General features: G+C 27.6%; 4 long non-coding RNA genes across 4 annotated transcripts; all 4 read right to left on the bottom strand.

Annotated features, from left to right (window-relative positions):
- Positions 1-6,301: 6,301 nt before the first annotated feature.
- LOC132931402 (uncharacterized) lies at positions 6,302-8,027 on the bottom strand. The gene is made up of 3 exons (XR_009662592.1): positions 7,815-8,027; positions 7,026-7,126; positions 6,302-6,519 (listed from the first exon to the last, which is right to left on the bottom strand). It is a non-coding gene; the product is annotated as an uncharacterized LOC132931402 (long non-coding RNA).
- Positions 8,028-10,241: 2,214 nt separating this feature from the next.
- On the bottom strand, positions 10,242-11,956 carry LOC132931401 (uncharacterized). Its single transcript, XR_009662591.1, has 3 exons — positions 11,744-11,956; positions 10,965-11,065; positions 10,242-10,459 (listed from the first exon to the last, which is right to left on the bottom strand). It is a non-coding gene; the product is annotated as an uncharacterized LOC132931401 (long non-coding RNA).
- A 5,704-nt stretch (positions 11,957-17,660) lies between these two features.
- On the bottom strand, positions 17,661-19,375 carry LOC132931412 (uncharacterized). Its single transcript, XR_009662600.1, has 3 exons — positions 19,163-19,375; positions 18,384-18,484; positions 17,661-17,878 (listed from the first exon to the last, which is right to left on the bottom strand). It is a non-coding gene; the product is annotated as an uncharacterized LOC132931412 (long non-coding RNA).
- A 2,215-nt stretch (positions 19,376-21,590) lies between these two features.
- Positions 21,591-23,305, bottom strand: LOC132931413 (uncharacterized). The gene is made up of 3 exons (XR_009662601.1): positions 23,093-23,305; positions 22,314-22,414; positions 21,591-21,808 (listed from the first exon to the last, which is right to left on the bottom strand). It is a non-coding gene; the product is annotated as an uncharacterized LOC132931413 (long non-coding RNA).
- Positions 23,306-26,279: the final 2,974 nt, after the last annotated feature.

Here is a 26,279-nt window from a genome sequence, read left to right as displayed (position 1 = left end):
TATGACTTTGTAATGTTTGTTTAAATTATCATATCAAAATTATGATATTAAATCATTTTTTTATTGTGTGTATGAAGCATCACCTTAAATGTAATATTTTGAAAGTCAATTATGGAAAAATTAGAATCATTTGCTTATAATCTAATGGTCAGGGTTTCATGACACTGACTTTTTGTTACACTACTATTAATTTAATATCAATTAAATTCAATACCCATTACACGCACGTTGCACAAAACCGTTATTATTAGCAGTATCGTCTAGTACATTTTCAACGTAGGATATTGATATTTAGCATAGTGGTAGAAATGTGAATTCATGTCTCAGCATGTATTGAATGATCTGCTGTACTGCCATCTAAAAAAAAAAATAGTAAGTTAAATATGTATAATGGTTGGAGGATAAAATGTCGCTACTAGGACACCGTAAGGAGGACAACAATTTTTTATATAACAACTATTACGTGGACAACACTGAATAATTTTGAAATGGAAACAGTCAAAACATAAACTAACAGACAAACTTCATTTTTATTACAAAATTCTTGAAAACAATTTACAGTTGAAACTCAAATACAAATACGAATGTAAAACTGGAAAATTAAATGAAATATAGACATAATATATAAACAGACGATAAGAAATAATAATTATGATAAGCCATAAAAGATAGTACCTACAAATATACCAGAATGTTTTGTAGAATATAAATGTACCTATTATAAGTGTGACTAAAGAATACATTTGTACAACTGAAAAATTTGCTCCTTTTCAATATGAAAAAAAGTGGGTATCGCTCCGCTGGTATAGTAGAGATGGAGAGTAGGTCACTGGTCACTTTAATGGATGTGTTAAATTTGAATGCAACGACGGGTAGCATTGTATACGAAAAAACGATTCTGAACGGAGATGATTTGTCAGTCAATGATAATTAGTTGGACATATTATATTATTACCTATATTTAAATTGTAATATATCGTTATTTTTACGCGATTTCGTAAAAAATTATATTTCATACGCACATAAAATGTTTTCTATATTGACAATGGATTTTTTTTTTTTACGGTTACTTGAAGGAAAACTTATGGATAACCTAGTATTGGATTTTTGAACCTTAAGTATAAATCACAAAGATTTTATGAATTTTTCAACTTCAAAATTCTTTGCAAATTTTCGTGATTTTGATATATTTTCTAAACATTTGAACTCTAAATGCTTATAAACAAAAATTGTGACTAACGATTTTTTGATTTATTTTTTACTACGATAAGTTTCAATTATCTATAAGTAGCTTAAAAAAATGTCAAAATATTTTGAAAATTTAATCGCAAATAGATAACGCTAAACATAAACGTTTGTTGAAAATTTCAAGTATTTACAATGAGTCGTTTTTGAGTTACAGCAAAATCAAAAAATCGATTTTGTCTTGTTCAAAGAGGGGCTGAAGTCAAAAACGAAGCATTATTACTACTCCAAAAAGTGATGACGGACACAAAAATAATACAAACATCATTGTAAAATCAATACATTCATCACTCCGTTCAGAATCTAAAAATATTAATTTGTATTATTCGTCAAAATTAACTTGTAAAATCATATTTTATAGTTTTTTATGAAGTAAAAATATCAGGTTAAATGAAACATGTGCAAGTTAAAAAATTATAAATTATAATCATTTTTCGTAATCGAGTAGTCAAGGATCAAGACACTTACTTGTGTTAACTTCGGGCATAAAATATGAACAATTCGTTTATAATATCAAAAATCTTTATTAAATGAACAACAACTACACCCAATAGCTAAGTAAAAACAACCATCAGTTATGTTAAAAAGGCCGTCCGGCGAACGGCAACACAACCAACTAGTTTTACTCCGAGGCCGATCGGGCATCGGCCGACGGATGTCGTCACCACTACCGCCCTCTGTCGGTGCATACATTTAATAATTTTGAGTGTTTTATAAGCAGTTTAAAATGGGAATTTGTCAAAATTATCATATAAAAACATGTATCATAGTGTATTCAAAATACCAGGTTAAATGAAACACGTGAAAGATAATAATGGTAAATTTCTTAAACTATTGTTCAAGCTTCTAAACATTAACTTAATATTTGAGTGTTTTATAAATGTTTTATAATGATCATTTAAATATAGTAAAAATAAAATATATTTATAGCATAGGTAAATTTTAAGAATAAACAATACAAGCTAAAGGTGTTTACTATTATTTTATTCAGATATTTAACAAATCTCAATTGTTTCACAGCTATTAATTTAGTATCAATTATATTCAATAACCATTGCACGCCACATTGCATAAATCCAATATTATTATCAGTATCTTCTAGTCCATTTTTCAACATAGGATGTTGATACTTTCCTTGGTGGTAGAAATGTGAATTCGTGTCACAAGCGTTCCTTGATTGAATCTGATATACTGCCAACTGAAAAAATGTAGTAAGTTAATAATGTATAACGGTTGGAGAATAACTTGAGAATATAGTGTTTTACAGGCAGTTCAAAGTATGAATTTGTAATATTAGTCCAATATTATCATATAAAAAACATGTTTTATAGTGTTAATGAAGTATCAGCTTAAATGACAAATATGGATGTTAGTAATGGTAAATAACAATCATGTACTAAATCTAATTGTCTAGGTTTCACGAAACTAACTTGATAATTGAGATTTTTATGAGCAGCTAAAAATATGAATTTTGTAATATGAGTCAAAAATTATGATATATAAGCACGTTTTTATAGTGTTTATTATTAAGTATGAGCCTAAATGAAATATATGGAAGTTAATAATGGTAAATAAAGAACCATTTACTTAATATAATGGTTAGGGTATTATGACACTACCTTTTTGTAACACTACTATTAATTGAATACCAATTACATTCAATACCCATTACACGCACGTTGCATAAAACCATTAATATTAGCAGTACCTTCTATTCCATTTTCAACGGAAGATGTTGTAACTTTCCCAAGCGATAGAAATGTTAATTTCATGGTCTCAGCATGCCTCGAGTGATCTGCTATACTGCCATCTAAAAACACAAAGTAGTCAGTTAAATATGTATAATGGTTAAAGAAATAATTATAATGCTTAGCAACAAAAGAGATAGTACAAATCTACCAGAATGTTTTGTTGAGTTTTAATGTAAAACAAAATAGAAGTAAAGAATACACTTGTACATTAACATAAAATTGCTGATTTTCAATATTAAAATAATAAGAGTTTGTAATACTTGTATACATTATACAATAAGAATCATTGTCATAATCTAGTAGTCAAGGTTTCTAGACACTAACATGAGAATTGAGTGTTTTATAAGCAGTTAAAAAATATGACTTTGTAATATTTGTTAAAATTACCATGTAAAATCATTTTTTATAGTGTTTATGAAGTATCAGCTTAAATGACAAATATGGACGTTAGTAATGGTAAATAAGAATCATTTACTTAATCTAATTGTCTGGGTTTCATGACACTAACTTGATAATTGAGATTTTTATGAGCAGCTAAAAATATGAATTTGTAATATGAGTCAAAATTATGATATATAAGCACGTTTTATAGTGTTTATTATTAAGTATGAGCCTAAATGAAAAATATGGAAGTTAATAATGGTAAATAAGAACCATTTACTTAATATAATGGTTAGGGTTTTATGACACTAACCTTTTTGTAACCACTACTATTAATTTAATATCAATTAAATTCAATACCCATTACACGCACGTTGCACAAAAACCATTAATATTAGCAGTGTCGTCTAGTACATTTTCAACGTAGGATGTTGATATTTTGCCATAGTGGTAGAAATGTGAATTCATGTCTCAGCATATTCTATTGAATGATCTGCTGTACTGCCATCTAAAAATAAAAAAATAGTCAGTTAAATATGTATAGTGTTTGGAGAATAACTTGAGAATACAGTGTTTTACAAGCAGTTCAAAGTATGACTTTGTAATGTTTGTTTAAATTATCATATCAAAATTATGATATTAAATCATTTTTTATTGTGTGTATGAAGCATCACCTTAAATGTAATATTTGAAAGTCAATTATGGAAAATTAGAATCATTTGCTTATAATCTAATGGTCAGGGTTTCATGACACTGACTTTTTGTTACACTACTATTAATTTAATATCAATTAAATTCAATACCCATTACACGCACGTTGCACAAAAACCGTTATTATTAGCAGTATCGTCTAGTACATTTTCAACGTAGGATATTGATATTTAGCATAGTGGTAGAAATGTGAATTCATGTCTCAGCATGTATTGAATGATCTGCTGTACTGCCATCTAAAAAAAAAAATAGTAAGTTAAATATGTATAATGGTTGGAGGATAAAATGTCGCTACTAGAACACCGTAAGGAGGACAACAATTTTTATATAACCAACTATTACGTGGACAACACTGAATAATTTTGAAATGGAAACAGTCAAAAACATAAACTAACAGACAAAACTTCATTTTTTATTACAAAATTCTTGAAAACAATTTACAGTTGAAACTCAAATACAAATACGAATGTAAAACTGGAAAATTAAATGAAATATAGACATAATATATTAAACAGACGATAAGAAATAATAATTATGAATAAGCCATAAAAGATAGTACCTACAAATATACCAGAATGTTTTGTAGAATATAAATGTACCTATTATAAGTGTGACCTAAAGAATACATTTGTACAACTGAAAATTTGCTCCTTTTCAATATGAAAAAAAGTGGGTATCGCTCCGCTGTATAGTAGAGATGGAGAGTAGGTCACTGGTCACTTTAATGGATGTGTTAAATTTGAATGCAACGACGGGTAGCATTGTATATACGAAAAACGATTCTGAACGGAGATGATTTGTCAGTCAATGATAATTAGTTGGACATATTATATTATTACCTATATTTAAATTGTAATATATCGTTATTTTACGCGATTTCGTAAAAAATTATATTTCATACGCACATAAAATGTTTTCTATATTGACAATGGATTTTTTTTTTTTTACGGTTACTTGAAGGAAAACTTATGGATAACCTAGTATTGGATTTTTGAACCTTAAGTATAAATCACAAAGATTTTATGAATTTTCAACTTCAAAATTCTTTGCAAATTTTTCGTGATTTTGATATATTTTCTAAACATTTGAACTCTAAATGCTTATAAACAAAAATTGTGACTAACGATTTTTTGATTTATTTTTTTACTACGATAAGTTTTCAATTATCTATAAGTAGCTTAAAAAAATGTCAAAATATTTTGAAAATTTAATCGCAAATAGATAACGCTAACATAAACGTTTGTTGAAAAATTTCAAGTATTTACAATGAGTCGTTTTTGAGTTACAGCAAAATCAAAAATCGATTTTGTCTTTTCAAAGAGGGGCTGAAGTCAAAAACGAAGCATTATTACTACTCCAAAAAAGTGATGACGGACACAAAAATAATACAAACATCATTGTAAAAATCAATACATTCATCACTCCGTTCAGAATCTAAAAATATTAATTTGTATTATTCGTCAAAATTAACTTGTAAAATCATATTTTATAGTTTTTTATGAAGTAAAAATATCAGGTTAAATGAAACATGTGCAAGTTAAAAATTATAAATTATAATCATTTTCGTAATCGAGTAGTCAAGGATCAAGACACTTACTTGTGTTAACTTCGGGCCATAAAATATGAACAATTCGTTTATAATATCAAAAATCTTTATTAAATGAACAACAACTACACCCAATAGCTAAGTAATGATCAAGACACTTACTTGTGTTAACTTCGGGCATAAAATATGAACAATTCGTTTATAATATCAAAAATCTTTATTAAATGAACAACAACTACACCCAATAGCTAAGTAAAAACAACCATCAGTTATGTTAAAAGGCCGTCCGGCGAACGGCACACAACCAACTAGTTTTACTCCGAGGCGATCGGGCATCGGCCGACGGATGTCGTCACCACTACCGCCCTCTGTCGGTGCATACATTTAATAATTTTGAGTGTTTTATAAGCAGTTTAAAATGGGAATTTGTCAAAATTATCATATAAAAACATGTATCATAGTGTATTCAAAATACCAGGTTAAATGAAACACGTGAAAGATAATAATGGTAAATTTCTTAAACTATTGTTCAAGCTTCTAAACATTAACTTAATATTTGAGTGTTTTATAAATGTTTTATAATGATCATTTAAATATAGTAAAAATAAAATATATTTATAGCATAGGTAAATTTTAAGAATAAACAATACAAGCTAAAGGTGTTTACTATTATTTTATTCAGATATTTAACAAATCTCAATTGTTTCACAGCTATTAATTTAGTATCAATTATATTCAATAACCATTGCACGCACATTGCATAAATCCAATATTATTATCAGTATCTTCTAGTCCATTTTCAACATAGGATGTTGATACTTTCCTTGGTGGTAGAAATGTGAATTCGTGTCACAGCGTTCCTTGATTGATCTGATATACTGCCAACTGAAAAAATGTAGTAAGTTAATAATGTATAACGGTTGGAGAATAACTTGAGAATATAGTGTTTTACAGGCAGTTCAAAGTATGAATTTGTAATATTAGTCAATATTATCATATAAAAAACATGTTTTATAGTGTTAATGAAGTATCAGCTTAAATGACAAATATGGATGTTAGTAATGGTAAATAACAATCATGTACTAAATCTAATTGTCTAGGTTTCACGAAACTAACTTGATAATTGAGATTTTTTATGAGCAGCTAAAAATATGAATTTGTAATATGAGTCAAAATTATGATATATAAGCACGTTTTATAGTGTTTATTATTAAGTATGAGCCTAAATGAAATATATGGAAGTTAATAATGGTAAATAAGAACCATTTACTTAATATAATGGTTAGGGTATTATGACACTACCTTTTTGTAACACTACTATTAATTGAATACCAATTACATTCAATACCCATTACACGCACGTTGCATAAAACCATTAATATTAGCAGTACCTTCTATTCCATTTTCAACGGAAGATGTTGTAACTTTCCCAAGCGATAGAAATGTTAATTCATGGTCTCAGCATGCCTCGAGTGATCTGCTATACTGCCATCTAAAACACAAAGTAGTCAGTTAAATATGTATAATGGTTAAAGAAATAATTATAATGCTTAGCAACAAAAGAGATAGTACAAATCTACCAGAATGTTTTGTTGAGTTTTAATGTAAAACAAAATAGAAGTAAAGAATACACTTGTACATTAACATAAAATTGCTGATTTTCAATATTAAAATAATAAGAGTTTGTAATACTTGTATACATTATACAATAAGAATCATTGTCATAATCTAGTAGTCAAGGTTTCTAGACACTAACATGAGAATTGAGTGTTTTATAAGCAGTTAAAAATATGACTTTTTATGACTTTGTAATATTTGTTAAAATTACCATGTAAAATCATTTTTTATAGTGTTTATGAAGTATCAGCTTAAATGACAAATATGGACGTTAGTAATGGTAAATAAGAATCATTTACTTAATCTAATTGTCTGGGTTTCATGACACTAACTTGATAATTGAGATTTTTATGAGCAGCTAAAAATATGAATTTGTAATATGAGTCAAAATTATGATATATAAGCACGTTTTATAGTGTTTATTATTAAGTATGAGCCTAAATGAAAAATATGGAAGTTAATAATGGTAAATAAGAACCATTTACTTAATATAATGGTTAGGGTTTTATGACACTACCTTTTTGTAACACTACTATTAATTTAATATCAATTAAATTCAATACCCATTACACGCACGTTGCACAAAACCATTAATATTAGCAGTGTCGTCTAGTACATTTTCAACGTAGGATGTTGATATTTTGCATAGTGGTAGAAATGTGAATTCATGTCTCAGCATATTCTATTGAATGATCTGCTGTACTGCCATCTAAAAATAAAAAATAGTCAGTTAAATATGTATAGTGTTTGGAGAATAACTTGAGAATACAGTGTTTTACAAGCAGTTCAAAGTATGACTTTGTAATGTTTGTTTAAATTATCATATCAAAATTATGATATTAAATCATTTTTTATTGTGTGTATGAAGCATCACCTTAAATGTAATATTTGAAAGTCAATTATGGAAAATTAGAATCATTTGCTTATAATCTAATGGTCAGGGTTTCATGACACTGACTTTTTGTTACACTACTATTAATTTAATATCAATTAAATTCAATACCCATTACACGCACGTTGCACAAAACCGTTATTATTAGCAGTATCGTCTAGTACATTTTCAACGTAGGATATTGATATTTAGCATAGTGGTAGAAATGTGAATTCATGTCTCAGCATGTATTGAATGATCTGCTGTACTGCCATCTAAAAAAAAAATAGTAAGTTAAATATGTATAATGGTTGGAGGATAAAATGTCGCTACTAGACACCGTAAGGAGAGACAACAATTTTTATATAACAACTATTACGTGGACAACACTGAATAATTTTGAAATGGAAACAGTCAAAACATAAACTAACAGACAAACTTCATTTTTATTACAAAATTCTTGAAAACAATTTACAGTTGAAACTCAAATACAAATACGAATGTAAAACTGGAAAATTAAATGAAATATAGACATAATATATAAACAGACGATAAGAAATAATAATTATGATAAGCCATAAAAGATAGTACCTACAAATATACCAGAATGTTTTGTAGAATATAAATGTACCTATTATAAGTGTGACTAAAGAATACATTTGTACAACTGAAAATTTGCTCCTTTTCAATATGAAAAAAGTGGGTATCGCTCCGCTGTATAGTAGAGATGGAGAGTAGGTCACTGGTCACTTTAATGGATGTGTTAAATTTGAATGCAACGACGGGTAGCATTGTATACGAAAAACGATTCTGAACGGAGATGATTTGTCAGTCAATGATAATTAGTTGGACATATTATATTATTACCTATATTTAAATTGTAATATATCGTTATTTTACGCGATTTCGTAAAAAATTATATTTCATACGCACATAAAATGTTTTCTATATTGACAATGGATTTTTTTTTTTTACGGTTACTTGAAGGAAAACTTATGGATAACCTAGTATTGGATTTTTGAACCTTAAGTATAAATCACAAAGATTTTATGAATTTTCAACTTCAAAATTCTTTGCAAATTTTCGTGATTTTGATATATTTTCTAAACATTTGAACTCTAAATGCTTATAAACAAAAATTGTGACTAACGATTTTTGATTTATTTTTTACTACGATAAGTTTCAATTATCTATAAGTAGCTTAAAAAATGTCAAAATATTTTGAAAATTTAATCGCAAATAGATAACGCTAACATAAACGTTTGTTGAAAATTTCAAGTATTTACAATGAGTCGTTTTTGAGTTACAGCAAAATCAAAAATCGATTTTGTCTTTTCAAAGAGGGGCTGAAGTCAAAAACGAAGCATTATTACTACTCCAAAAAGTGATGACGGACACAAAAATAATACAAACATCATTGTAAAATCAATACATTCATCACTCCGTTCAGAATCTAAAAATATTAATTTGTATTATTCGTCAAAATTAACTTGTAAAATCATATTTTATAGTTTTTATGAAGTAAAAATATCAGGTTAAATGAAACATGTGCAAGTTAAAAATTATAAATTATAATCATTTCGTAATCGAGTAGTCAAGGATCAAGACACTTACTTGTGTTAACTTCGGGCATAAAATATGAACAATTCGTTTATAATATCAAAAATCTTTATTAAATGAACAACAACTACACCCAATAGCTAAGTAAAAACAACCATCAGTTATGTTAAAAGGCCGTCCGGCGAACGGCACACAACCAACTAGTTTTACTCCGAGGCGATCGGGCATCGGCCGACGGATGTCGTCACCACTACCGCCCTCTGTCGGTGCATACATTTAATAATTTTGAGTGTTTTATAAGCAGTTTAAAATGGGAATTTGTCAAAATTATCATATAAAAACATGTATCATAGTGTATTCAAAATACCAGGTTAAATGAAACACGTGAAAGATAATAATGGTAAATTTCTTAAACTATTGTTCAAGCTTCTAAACATTAACTTAATATTTGAGTGTTTTATAAATGTTTTATAATGATCATTTAAATATAGTAAAAATAAAATATATTTATAGCATAGGTAAATTTTAAGAATAAACAATACAAGCTAAAGGTGTTTACTATTATTTTATTCAGATATTTAACAAATCTCAATTGTTTCACAGCTATTAATTTAGTATCAATTATATTCAATAACCATTGCACGCACATTGCATAAATCCAATATTATTATCAGTATCTTCTAGTCCATTTTCAACATAGGATGTTGATACTTTCCTTGGTGGTAGAAATGTGAATTCGTGTCACAGCGTTCCTTGATTGATCTGATATACTGCCAACTGAAAAAATGTAGTAAGTTAATAATGTATAACGGTTGGAGAATAACTTGAGAATATAGTGTTTTACAGGCAGTTCAAAGTATGAATTTGTAATATTAGTCAATATTATCATATAAAAAACATGTTTTATAGTGTTAATGAAGTATCAGCTTAAATGACAAATATGGATGTTAGTAATGGTAAATAACAATCATGTACTAAATCTAATTGTCTAGGTTTCACGAAACTAACTTGATAATTGAGATTTTTATGAGCAGCTAAAAATATGAATTTGTAATATGAGTCAAAATTATGATATATAAGCACGTTTTATAGTGTTTATTATTAAGTATGAGCCTAAATGAAATATATGGAAGTTAATAATGGTAAATAAGAACCATTTACTTAATATAATGGTTAGGGTATTATGACACTACCTTTTTGTAACACTACTATTAATTGAATACCAATTACATTCAATACCCATTACACGCACGTTGCATAAAACCATTAATATTAGCAGTACCTTCTATTCCATTTTCAACGGAAGATGTTGTAACTTTCCCAAGCGATAGAAATGTTAATTCATGGTCTCAGCATGCCTCGAGTGATCTGCTATACTGCCATCTAAAACACAAAGTAGTCAGTTAAATATGTATAATGGTTAAAGAAATAATTATAATGCTTAGCAACAAAAGAGATAGTACAAATCTACCAGAATGTTTTGTTGAGTTTTAATGTAAAACAAAATAGAAGTAAAGAATACACTTGTACATTAACATAAAATTGCTGATTTTCAATATTAAAATAATAAGAGTTTGTAATACTTGTATACATTATACAATAAGAATCATTGTCATAATCTAGTAGTCAAGGTTTCTAGACACTAACATGAGAATTGAGTGTTTTATAAGCAGTTAAAAATATGACTTTGTAATATTTGTTAAAATTACCATGTAAAATCATTTTTTATAGTGTTTATGAAGTATCAGCTTAAATGACAAATATGGACGTTAGTAATGGTAAATAAGAATCATTTACTTAATCTAATTGTCTGGGTTTCATGACACTAACTTGATAATTGAGATTTTTATGAGCAGCTAAAAATATGAATTTGTAATATGAGTCAAAATTATGATATATAAGCACGTTTTATAGTGTTTATTATTAAGTATGAGCCTAAATGAAAAATATGGAAGTTAATAATGGTAAATAAGAACCATTTACTTAATATAATGGTTAGGGTTTTATGACACTACCTTTTTGTAACACTACTATTAATTTAATATCAATTAAATTCAATACCCATTACACGCACGTTGCACAAAACCATTAATATTAGCAGTGTCGTCTAGTACATTTTCAACGTAGGATGTTGATATTTTGCATAGTGGTAGAAATGTGAATTCATGTCTCAGCATATTCTATTGAATGATCTGCTGTACTGCCATCTAAAAATAAAAAATAGTCAGTTAAATATGTATAGTGTTTGGAGAATAACTTGAGAATACAGTGTTTTACAAGCAGTTCAAAGTATGACTTTGTAATGTTTGTTTAAATTATCATATCAAAATTATGATATTAAATCATTTTTTATTGTGTGTATGAAGCATCACCTTAAATGTAATATTTGAAAGTCAATTATGGAAAATTAGAATCATTTGCTTATAATCTAATGGTCAGGGTTTCATGACACTGACTTTTTGTTACACTACTATTAATTTAATATCAATTAAATTCAATACCCATTACACGCACGTTGCACAAAACCGTTATTATTAGCAGTATCGTCTAGTACATTTTCAACGTAGGATATTGATATTTAGCATAGTGGTAGAAATGTGAATTCATGTCTCAGCATGTATTGAATGATCTGCTGTACTGCCATCTAAAAAAAAAATAGTAAGTTAAATATGTATAATGGTTGGAGGATAAAATGTCGCTACTAGACACCGTAAGGAGGACAACAATTTTTATATAACAACTATTACGTGGACAACACTGAATAATTTTGAAATGGAAACAGTCAAAACATAAACTAACAGACAAACTTCATTTTTATTACAAAATTCTTGAAAACAATTTACAGTTGAAACTCAAATACAAATACGAATGTAAAACTGGAAAATTAAATGAAATATAGACATAATATATAAACAGACGATAAGAAATAATAATTATGATAAGCCATAAAAGATAGTACCTACAAATATACCAGAATGTTTTGTAGAATATAAATGTACCTATTATAAGTGTGACTAAAGAATACATTTGTACAACTGAAAATTTGCTCCTTTTCAATATGAAAAAAGTGGGTATCGCTCCGCTGTATAGTAGAGATGGAGAGTAGGTCACTGGTCACTTTAATGGATGTGTTAAATTTGAATGCAACGACGGGTAGCATTGTATACGAAAAACGATTCTGAACGGAGATGATTTGTCAGTCAATGATAATTAGTTGGACATATTATATTATTACCTATATTTAAATTGTAATATATCGTTATTTTACGCGATTTCGTAAAAAATTATATTTCATACGCACATAAAATGTTTTCTATATTGACAATGGATTTTTTTTTTTACGGTTACTTGAAGAAAACTTATGGATAACCTAGTATTGGATTTTTGAACCTTAAGTATAAATCACAAAGATTTTATGAATTTTCAACTTCAAAATTCTTTGCAAATTTTCGTGATTTTGATATATTTTCTAAACATTTGAACTCTAAATGCTTATAAACAAAAATTGTGACTAACGATTTTTGATTTATTTTTTACTACGATAAGTTTCAATTATCTATAAGTAGCTTAAAAAATGTCAAAATATTTTGAAAATTTAATCGCAAATAGATAACGCTAACATAAACGTTTGTTGAAAATTTCAAGTATTTACAATGAGTCGTTTTTGAGTTACAGCAAAATCAAAAAATCGATTTTGTCTTTTCAAAGAGGGGCTGAAGTCAAAAACGAAGCATTATTACTACTCCAAAAAGTGATGACGGACACAAAAATAATACAAACATCATTGTAAAATCAATACATTCATCACTCCGTTCAGAATCTAAAAATATTAATTTGTATTATTCGTCAAAATTAACTTGTAAAATCATATTTTATAGTTTTTATGAAGTAAAAATATCAGGTTAAATGAAACATGTGCAAGTTAAAAATTATAAATTATAATCATTTTCGTAATCGAGTAGTCAAGGATCAAGACACTTACTTGTGTTAACTTCGGGCATAAAATATGAACAATTCGTTTATAATATCAAAAATCTTTATTAAATGAACAACAACTACACCCAATAGCTAAGTAAAAACAACCATCAGTTATGTTAAAAGGCCGTCCGGCGAACGGCACACAACCAACTAGTTTTACTCCGAGGCGATCGGGCATCGGCCGACGGATGTCGTCACCACTACCGCCCTCTGTCGGTGCATACATTTAATAATTTTGAGTGTTTTATAAGCAGTTTAAAATGGGAATTTGTCAAAATTATCATATAAAAACATGTATCATAGTGTATTCAAAATACCAGGTTAAATGAAACACGTGAAAGATAATAATGGTAAATTTCTTAAACTATTGTTCAAGCTTCTAAACATTAACTTAATATTTGAGTGTTTTATAAATGTTTTATAATGATCATTTAAATATAGTAAAAATAAAATATATTTATAGCATAGGTAAATTTTAAGAATAAACAATACAAGCTAAAGGTGTTTACTATTATTTTATTCAGATATTTAACAAATCTCAATTGTTTCACAGCTATTAATTTAGTATCAATTATATTCAATAACCATTGCACGCACATTGCATAAATCCAATATTATTATCAGTATCTTCTAGTCCATTTTCAACATAGGATGTTGATACTTTCCTTGGTGGTAGAAATGTGAATTCGTGTCACAGCGTTCCTTGATTGATCTGATATACTGCCAACTGAAAAAATGTAGTAAGTTAATAATGTATAACGGTTGGAGAATAACTTGAGAATATAGTGTTTTACAGGCAGTTCAAAGTATGAATTTGTAATATTAGTCAATATTATCATATAAAAAACATGTTTTATAGTGTTAATGAAGTATCAGCTTAAATGACAAATATGGATGTTAGTAATGGTAAATAACAATCATGTACTAAATCTAATTGTCTAGGTTTCACGAAACTAACTTGATAATTGAGATTTTTATGAGCAGCTAAAAATATGAATTTGTAATATGAGTCAAAATTATGATATATAAGCACGTTTTATAGTGTTTATTATTAAGTATGAGCCTAAATGAAATATATGGAAGTTAATAATGGTAAATAAGAACCATTTACTTAATATAATGGTTAGGGTATTATGACACTACCTTTTTGTAACACTACTATTAATTGAATACCAATTACATTCAATACCCATTACACGCACGTTGCATAAAACCATTAATATTAGCAGTACCTTCTATTCCATTTTCAACGGAAGATGTTGTAACTTTCCCAAGCGATAGAAATGTTAATTCATGGTCTCAGCATGCCTCGAGTGATCTGCTATACTGCCATCTAAAACACAAAGTAGTCAGTTAAATATGTATAATGGTTAAAGAAATAATTATAATGCTTAGCAACAAAAGAGATAGTACAAATCTACCAGAATGTTTTGTTGAGTTTTAATGTAAAACAAAATAGAAGTAAAGAATACACTTGTACATTAACATAAAATTGCTGATTTTCAATATTAAAATAATAAGAGTTTGTAATACTTGTATACATTATACAATAAGAATCATTGTCATAATCTAGTAGTCAAGGTTTCTAGACACTAACATGAGAATTGAGTGTTTTATAAGCAGTTAAAAATATGACTTTGTAATATTTGTTAAAATTACCATGTAAAATCATTTTTTATAGTGTTTATGAAGTATCAGCTTAAATGACAAATATGGACGTTAGTAATGGTAAATAAGAATCATTTACTTAATCTAATTGTCTGGGTTTCATGACACTAACTTGATAATTGAGATTTTTATGAGCAGCTAAAAATATGAATTTGTAATATGAGTCAAAATTATGATATATAAGCACGTTTTATAGTGTTTATTATTAAGTATGAGCCTAAATGAAAAATATGGAAGTTAATAATGGTAAATAAGAACCATTTACTTAATATAATGGTTAGGGTTTTATGACACTACCTTTTTGTAACACTACTATTAATTTAATATCAATTAAATTCAATACCCATTACACGCACGTTGCACAAAACCGTTATTATTAGCAGTATCGTCTAGTACATTTTCAACGTAGGATATTGATATTTAGCATAGTGGTAGAAATGTGAATTCATGTCTCAGCATGTATTGAATGATCTGCTGTACTGCCATCTAAAAAAAAAAATAGTAAGTTAAATATGTATAATGGTTGGAGGATAAAATGTCGCTACTAGACACCGTAAGGAGGACAACAATTTTTATATAACAACTATTACGTGGACAACACTGAATAATTTTGAAATGGAAACAGTCAAAACATAAACTAACAGACAAACTTCATTTTTATTACAAAATTCTTGAAAACAATTTACAGTTGAAACTCAAATACAAATACGAATGTAAAACTGGAAAATTAAATGAAATATAGACATAATATATAAACAGACGATAAGAAATAATAATTATGATAAGCCATAAAAGATAGTACCTACAAATATACCAGAATGTTTTGTAGAATATAAATGTACCTATTATAAGTGTGACTAAAGAATACATTTGTACAACTGAAAATTTGCTCCTTTTCAATATGAAAAAAGTGGGTATCGCTCCGCTGTATAGTCGAGATGGAGAGTAGGTCACTGGTCACTTTAATGGATGTGTTAAATTTGAATGCAACGACGGGTAGCATTGTATACGAAAAACGATTCTGAACGGAGATGATTTGTCAGTCAATGATAATTAGTTGGACATATTATATTATTACCTATATTTAAATTGTAATATATCGTTATTTTACGCGATTTCGTAAAAAATTATATTTCATACGCACATAAAATGTTTTCTATATTGACAATGGATTTTTTTTTTTTACGGTTACTTGAAGGAAAACTTATGGATAACCTAGTATTGGATTTTTGAACCTTAAGTATAAATCACAAAGATTTTATGAATTTTCAACTTCAAAATTCTTTGCAAATTTTCGTGATTTTGATATATTTTCTAAACATTTGAACTCTAAATGCTTATAAACAAAAATTGTGACTAACGATTTTTGATTTATTTTTTACTACGATAAGTTTCAATTATCTATAAGTAGCTTAAAAAATGTCAAAATATTTTGAAAATTTAATCGCAAATAGATAACGCTAACATAAACGTTTGTTGAAAATTTCAAGTATTTACAATGAGTCGTTTTTGAGTTACAGCAAAATCAAAAAATCGATTTTGTCTTTTCAAAGAGGGGCTGAAGTCAAAAACGAAGCATTATTACTACTCCAAAAAGTGATGACGGACACAAAAATAATACAAACATCATTGTAAAATCAATACATTCATCACTCCGTTCAGAATCTAAAAATATTAATTTGTATTATTCGTCAAAATTAACTTGTAAAATCATATTTTATAGTTTTTATGAAGTAAAAATATCAGGTTAAATGAAACATGTGCAAGTTAAAAATTATAAATTATAATCATTTTCGTAATCGAGTAGTCAAGGATCAAGACACTTACTTGTGTTAACTTCGGGCATAAAATATGAACAATTCGTTTATAATATCAAAAATCTTTATTAAATGAACAACAACTACACCCAATAGCTAAGTAAAAACAACCATCAGTTATGTTAAAAGGCCGTCCGGCGAACGGCACACAACCAACTAGTTTTACTCCGAGGCGATCGGGCATCGGCCGACGGATGTCGTCACCACTACCGCCCTCTGTCGGTGCATACATTTAATAATTTTGAGTGTTTTATAAGCAGTTTAAAATGGGAATTTGTCAAAATTATCATATAAAAACATGTATCATAGTGTATTCAAAATACCAGGTTAAATGAAACACGTGAAAGATAATAATGGTAAATTTCTTAAACTATTGTTCAAGCTTCTAAACATTAACTTAATATTTGAGTGTTTTATAAATGTTTTATAATGATCATTTAAATATAGTAAAAATAAAATATATTTATAGCATAGGTAAATTTTAAGAATAAACAATACAAGCTAAAGGTGTTTACTATTATTTTATTCAGATATTTAACAAATCTCAATTGTTTCACAGCTATTAATTTAGTATCAATTATATTCAATAACCATTGCACGCACATTGCATAAATCCAATATTATTATCAGTATCTTCTAGTCCATTTTCAACATAGGATGTTGATACTTTCCTTGGTGGTAGAAATGTGAATTCGTGTCACAGCGTTCCTTGATTGATCTGATATACTGCCAACTGAAAAAATGTAGTAAGTTAATAATGTATAACGGTTGGAGAATAACTTGAGAATATAGTGTTTTACAGGCAGTTCAAAGTATGAATTTGTAATATTAGTCAATATTATCATATAAAAAACATGTTTTATAGTGTTAATGAAGTATCAGCTTAAATGACAAATATGGATGTTAGTAATGGTAAATAACAATCATGTACTAAATCTAATTGTCTAGGTTTCACGAAACTAACTTGATAATTGAGATTTTTATGAGCAGCTAAAAATATGAATTTGTAATATGAGTCAAAATTATGATATATAAGCACGTTTTATAGTGTTTATTATTAAGTATGAGCCTAAATGAAATATATGGAAGTTAATAATGGTAAATAAGAACCATTTACTTAATATAATGGTTAGGGTATTATGACACTACCTTTTTGTAACACTACTATTAATTGAATACCAATTACATTCAATACCCATTACACGCACGTTGCATAAAACCATTAATATTAGCAGTACCTTCTATTCCATTTTCAACGGAAGATGTTGTAACTTTCCCAAGCGATAGAAATGTTAATTCATGGTCTCAGCATGCCTCGAGTGATCTGCTATACTGCCATCTAAAACACAAAGTAGTCAGTTAAATATGTATAATGGTTAAAGAAATAATTATAATGCTTAGCAACAAAAGAGATAGTACAAATCTACCAGAATGTTTTGTTGAGTTTTAATGTAAAACAAAATAGAAGTAAAGAATACACTTGTACATTAACATAAAATTGCTGATTTTCAATATTAAAATAATAAGAGTTTGTAATACTTGTATACATTATACAATAAGAATCATTGTCATAATCTAGTAGTCAAGGTTTCTAGACACTAACATGAGAATTGAGTGTTTTATAAGCAGTTAAAAATATGACTTTGTAATATTTGTTAAAATTACCATGTAAAATCATTTTTTATAGTGTTTATGAAGTATCAGCTTAAATGACAAATATGGACGTTAGTAATGGTAAATAAGAATCATTTACTTAATCTAATTGTCTGGGTTTCATGACACTAACTTGATAATTGAGATTTTTATGAGCAGCTAAAAATATGAATTTGTAATATGAGTCAAAATTATGATATATAAGCACGTTTTATAGTGTTTATTATTAAGTATGAGCCTAAATGAAAAATATGGAAGTTAATAATGGTAAATAAGAACCATTTACTTAATATAATGGTTAGGGTTTTATGACACTACCTTTTTGTAACACTACTATTAATTTAATATCAATTAAATTCAATACCCATTACACGCACGTTGCACAAAACCATTAATATTAGCAGTGTCGTCTAGTACATTTTCAACGTAGGATGTTGATATTTTGCATAGTGGTAGAAATGTGAATTCATGTCTCAGCATATTCTATTGAATGATCTGCTGTACTGCCATCTAAAAATAAAAAATAGTCAGTTAAATATGTATAGTGTTTGGAGAATAACTTGAGAATACAGTGTTTTACAAGCAGTTCAAAGTATGACTTTGTAATGTTTGTTTAAATTATCATATCAAAATTATGATATTAAATCATTTTTTATTGTGTGTATGAAGCATCACCTTAAATGTAATATTTGAAAGTCAATTATGGAAAATTAGAATCATTTGCTTATAATCTAATGGTCAGGGTTTCATGACACTGACTTTTTGTTACACTACTATTAATTTAATATCAATTAAATTCAATACCCATTACACGCACGTTGCACAAAACCGTTATTATTAGCAGTATCGTCTAGTACATTTTCAACGTAGGATATTGATATTTAGCATAGTGGTAGAAACGTGAATTCATGTCTCAGCATGTATTGAATGATCTGCTGTACTGCCATCTAAAAAAAAAATAGTAAGTTAAATATGTATAATGGTTGGAGGATAAAATGTCGCTACTAGACACCGTAAGGAGGACAACAATTTTTATATAACAACTATTACGTGGACAACACTGAATAATTTTGAAATGGAAACAGTCAAAACATAAACTAACAGACAAACTTCATTTTTATTACAAAATTCTTGAAAACAATTTACAGTTGAAACTCAAATACAAATACGAATGTAAAACTGGAAAATTAAATGAAATATAGACATAATATATAAACAGACGATAAGAAATAATAATTATGATAAGCCATAAAAGATAGTACCTACAAATATACCAGAATGTTTTGTAGAATATAAATGTACCTATTATAAGTGTGACTAAAGAATACATTTGTACAACTGAAAATTTGCTCCTTTTCAATATGAAAAAAGTGGGTATCGCTCCGCTGTATAGTCGAGATGGAGAGTAGGTCACTGGTCACTTTAATGGATGTGTTAAATTTGAATGCAACGACGGGTAGCATTGTATACGAAAAACGATTCTGAACGGAGATGATATGTCAGTCAATGATAATTAATTGGATATATTATATTATTACCTATATTTAAATTGTAATATATCGTTATTTTACGCGATTTCGTAAAAAATTATATTTCATACGCACATAAAATGTTTTCTATATTGACAATGGATTTTTTTTTTTTACGGTTACTTGAAGGAAAACTTATGGATAACCTAGTATTGGATTTTTGAACCTTAAGTATAAATCACAAAGATTTTATGAATTTTCAACTTCAAAATTCTTTGCAAATTTTCGTGATTTTGATATATTTTCTAAACATTTGAACTCTAAATGCTTATAAACAAAAATTGTGACTAACGATTTTTGATTTATTTTTTACTACGATAAGTTTCAATTATCTATAAGTAGCTTAAAAAATGTCAAAATATTTTGAAAATTTAATCGCAAATAGATAACGCTAACATAAACGTTTGTTGAAAATTTCAAGTATTTACAATGAGTCGTTTTTGAGTTACAGCAAAATCAAAAAATCGATTTTGTCTTTTCAAAGAGGGGCTGAAGTCAAAAACGAAGCATTATTACTACTCCAAAAAGTGATGACGGACACAAAAATAATACAAACATCATTGTAAAATCAATACATTCATCACTCCGTTCAGAATCTAAAAATATTAATTTGTATTATTCGTCAAAATTAACTTGTAAAATCATATTTTATAGTTTTTATGAAGTAAAAATATCAGGTTAAATGAAACATGTGCAAGTTAAAAATTATAAATTATAATCATTTTCGTAATCGAGTAGTCAAGGATCAAGACACTTACTTGTGTTAACTTCGGGCATAAAATATGAACAATTCGTTTATAATATCAAAAATCTTTATTAAATGAACAACAACTACACCCAATAGCTAAGTAAAAACAACCATCAGTTATGTTAAAAGGCCGTCCGGCGAACGGCACACAACCAACTAGTTTTACTCCGAGGCGATCGGGCATCGGCCGACGGATGTCGTCACCACTACCGCCCTCTGTCGGTGCATACATTTAATAATTTTGAGTGTTTTATAAGCAGTTTAAAATGGGAATTTGTCAAAATTATCATATAAAAACATGTATCATAGTGTATTCAAAATACCAGGTTAAATGAAACACGTGAAAGATAATAATGGTAAATTTCTTAAACTATTGTTCAAGCTTCTAAACATTAACTTAATATTTGAGTGTTTTATAAATGTTTTATAATGATCATTTAAATATAGTAAAAATAAAATATATTTATAGCATAGGTAAATTTTAAGAATAAACAATACAAGCTAAAGGTGTTTACTATTATTTTATTCAGATATTTAACAAATCTCAATTGTTTCACAGCTATTAATTTAGTATCAATTATATTCAATAACCATTGCACGCACATTGCATAAATCCAATATTATTATCAGTATCTTCTAGTCCATTTTCAACATAGGATGTTGATACTTTCCTTGGTGGTAGAAATGTGAATTCGTGTCACAGCGTTCCTTGATTGATCTGATATACTGCCAACTGAAAAAATGTAGTAAGTTAATAATGTATAACGGTTGGAGAATAACTTGAGAATATAGTGTTTTACAGGCAGTTCAAAGTATGAATTTGTAATATTAGTCAATATTATCATATAAAAAACATGTTTTATAGTGTTAATGAAGTATCAGCTTAAATGACAAATATGGATGTTAGTAATGGTAAATAACAATCATGTACTAAATCTAATTGTCTAGGTTTCACGAAACTAACTTGATAATTGAGATTTTTATGAGCAGCTAAAAATATGAATTTGTAATATGAGTCAAAATTATGATATATAAGCACGTTTTATAGTGTTTATTATTAAGTATGAGCCTAAATGAAATATATGGAAGTTAATAATGGTAAATAAGAACCATTTACTTAATATAATGGTTAGGGTATTATGACACTACCTTTTTGTAACACTACTATTAATTGAATACCAATTACATTCAATACCCATTACACGCACGTTGCATAAAACCATTAATATTAGCAGTACCTTCTATTCCATTTTCAACGGAAGATGTTGTAACTTTCCCAAGCGATAGAAATGTTAATTCATGGTCTCAGCATGCCTCGAGTGATCTGCTATACTGCCATCTAAAACACAAAGTAGTCAGTTAAATATGTATAATGGTTAAAGAAATAATTATAATGCTTAGCAACAAAAGAGATAGTACAAATCTACCAGAATGTTTTGTTGAGTTTTAATGTAAAACAAAATAGAAGTAAAGAATACACTTGTACATTAACATAAAATTGCTGATTTTCAATATTAAAATAATAAGAGTTTGTAATACTTGTATACATTATACAATAAGAATCATTGTCATAATCTAGTAGTCAAGGTTTCTAGACACTAACATGAGAATTGAGTGTTTTATAAGCAGTTAAAAATATGACTTTGTAATATTTGTTAAAATTACCATGTAAAATCATTTTTTATAGTGTTTATGAAGTATCAGCTTAAATGACAAATATGGACGTTAGTAATGGTAAATAAGAATCATTTACTTAATCTAATTGTCTGGGTTTCATGACACTAACTTGATAATTGAGATTTTTATGAGCAGCTAAAAATATGAATTTGTAATATGAGTCAAAATTATGATATATAAGCACGTTTTATAGTGTTTATTATTAAGTATGAGCCTAAATGAAAAATATGGAAGTTAATAATGGTAAATAAGAACCATTTACTTAATATAATGGTTAGGGTTTTATGACACTACCTTTTTGTAACACTACTATTAATTTAATATCAATTAAATTCAATACCCATTACACGCACGTTGCACAAAACCATTAATATTAGCAGTGTCGTCTAGTACATTTTCAACGTAGGATGTTGATATTTTGCATAGTGGTAGAAATGTGAATTCATGTCTCAGCATATTCTATTGAATGATCTGCTGTACTGCCATCTAAAAATAAAAAATAGTCAGTTAAATATGTATAGTGTTTGGAGAATAACTTGAGAATACAGTGTTTTACAAGCAGTTCAAAGTATGACTTTGTAATGTTTGTTTAAATTATCATATCAAAATTATGATATTAAATCATTTTTTATTGTGTGTATGAAGCATCACCTTAAATGTAATATTTGAAAGTCAATTATGGAAAATTAGAATCATTTGCTTATAATCTAATGGTCAGGGTTTCATGACACTGACTTTTTGTTACACTACTATTAATTTAATATCAATTAAATTCAATACCCATTACACGCACGTTGCACAAAACCGTTATTATTAGCAGTATCGTCTAGTACATTTTCAACGTAGGATATTGATATTTAGCATAGTGGTAGAAACGTGAATTCATGTCTCAGCATGTATTGAATGATCTGCTGTACTGCCATCTAAAAAAAAAATAGTAAGTTAAATATGTATAATGGTTGGAGGATAAAATGTCGCTACTAGACACCGTAAGGAGGACAACAATTTTTATATAACAACTATTACGTGGACAACACTGAATAATTTTGAAATGGAAACAGTCAAAACATAAACTAACAGACAAACTTCATTTTTATTACAAAATTCTTGAAAACAATTTACAGTTGAAACTCAAATACAAATACGAATGTAAAACTGGAAAATTAAATGAAATATAGACATAATATATAAACAGACGATAAGAAATAATAATTATGATAAGCCATAAAAGATAGTACCTACAAATATACCAGAATGTTTTGTAGAATATAAATGTACCTATTATAAGTGTGACTAAAGAATACATTTGTACAACTGAAAATTTGCTCCTTTTCAATATGAAAAAAGTGGGTATCGCTCCGCTGTATAGTCGAGATGGAGAGTAGGTCACTGGTCACTTTAATGGATGTGTTAAATTTGAATGCAACGACGGGTAGCATTGTATACGAAAAACGATTCTGAACGGAGATGATATGTCAGTCAATGATAATTAATTGGATATATTATATTATTACCTATATTTAAATTGTAATATATCGTTATTTTACGCGATTTCGTAAAAAATTATATTTCATACGCACATAAAATGTTTTCTATATTGACAATGGATTTTTTTTTTTTACGGTTACTTGAAGGAAAACTTATGGATAACCTAGTATTGGATTTTTGAACCTTAAGTATAAATCACAAAGATTTTATGAATTTTCAACTTCAAAATTCTTTGCAAATTTTCGTGATTTTGATATATTTTCTAAACATTTGAACTCTAAATGCTTATAAACAAAAATTGTGACTAACGATTTTTGATTTATTTTTTACTACGATAAGTTTCAATTATCTATAAGTAGCTTAAAAAATGTCAAAATATTTTGAAAATTTAATCGCAAATAGATAACGCTAACATAAACGTTTGTTGAAAATTTCAAGTATTTACAATGAGTCGTTTTTGAGTTACAGCAAAATCAAAAAATCGATTTTGTCTTTTCAAAGAGGGGCTGAAGTCAAAAACGAAGCATTATTACTACTCCAAAAAGTGATGACGGACACAAAAATAATACAAACATCATTGTAAAATCAATACATTCATCACTCCGTTCAGAATCTAAAAATATTAATTTGTATTATTCGTCAAAATTAACTTGTAAAATCATATTTTATAGTTTTTATGAAGTAAAAATATCAGGTTAAATGAAACATGTGCAAGTTAAAAATTATAAATTATAATCATTTTCGTAATCGAGTAGTCAAGGATCAAGACACTTACTTGTGTTAACTTCGGGCATAAAATATGAACAATTCGTTTATAATATCAAAAATCTTTATTAAATGAACAACAACTACACCCAATAGCTAAGTAAAAACAACCATCAGTTATGTTAAAAGGCCGTCCGGCGAACGGCACACAACCAACTAGTTTTACTCCGAGGCGATCGGGCATCGGCCGACGGATGTCGTCACCACTACCGCCCTCTGTCGGTGCATACATTTAATAATTTTGAGTGTTTTATAAGCAGTTTAAAATGGGAATTTGTCAAAATTATCATATAAAAACATGTATCATAGTGTATTCAAAATACCAGGTTAAATGAAACACGTGAAAGATAATAATGGTAAATTTCTTAAACTATTGTTCAAGCTTCTAAACATTAACTTAATATTTGAGTGTTTTATAAATGTTTTATAATGATCATTTAAATATAGTAAAAATAAAATATATTTATAGCATAGGTAAATTTTAAGAATAAACAATACAAGCTAAAGGTGTTTACTATTATTTTATTCAGATATTTAACAAATCTCAATTGTTTCACAGCTATTAATTTAGTATCAATTATATTCAATAACCATTGCACGCACATTGCATAAATCCAATATTATTATCAGTATCTTCTAGTCCATTTTCAACATAGGATGTTGATACTTTCCTTGGTGGTAGAAATGTGAATTCGTGTCACAGCGTTCCTTGATTGATCTGATATACTGCCAACTGAAAAAATGTAGTAAGTTAATAATGTATAACGGTTGGAGAATAACTTGAGAATATAGTGTTTTACAGGCAGTTCAAAGTATGAATTTGTAATATTAGTCAATATTATCATATAAAAAACATGTTTTATAGTGTTAATGAAGTATCAGCTTAAATGACAAATATGGATGTTAGTAATGGTAAATAACAATCATGTACTAAATCTAATTGTCTAGGTTTCACGAAACTAACTTGATAATTGAGATTTTTATGAGCAGCTAAAAATATGAATTTGTAATATGAGTCAAAATTATGATATATAAGCACGTTTTATAGTGTTTATTATTAAGTATGAGCCTAAATGAAATATATGGAAGTTAATAATGGTAAATAAGAACCATTTACTTAATATAATGGTTAGGGTATTATGACACTACCTTTTTGTAACACTACTATTAATTGAATACCAATTACATTCAATACCCATTACACGCACGTTGCATAAAACCATTAATATTAGCAGTACCTTCTATTCCATTTTCAACGGAAGATGTTGTAACTT

The sequence above is a fragment of the Rhopalosiphum padi genome, unplaced genomic scaffold (genome assembly GCF_020882245.1).
Source record: "Rhopalosiphum padi isolate XX-2018 unplaced genomic scaffold, ASM2088224v1 scaffold1, whole genome shotgun sequence".
In the NCBI taxonomy this organism is placed as follows: domain Eukaryota; kingdom Metazoa; phylum Arthropoda; class Insecta; order Hemiptera; family Aphididae; genus Rhopalosiphum; species Rhopalosiphum padi.
The sequence above is the reverse complement of the archived record's forward strand: the minus strand, read 5'-3'. Positions and strand labels throughout refer to the sequence as shown.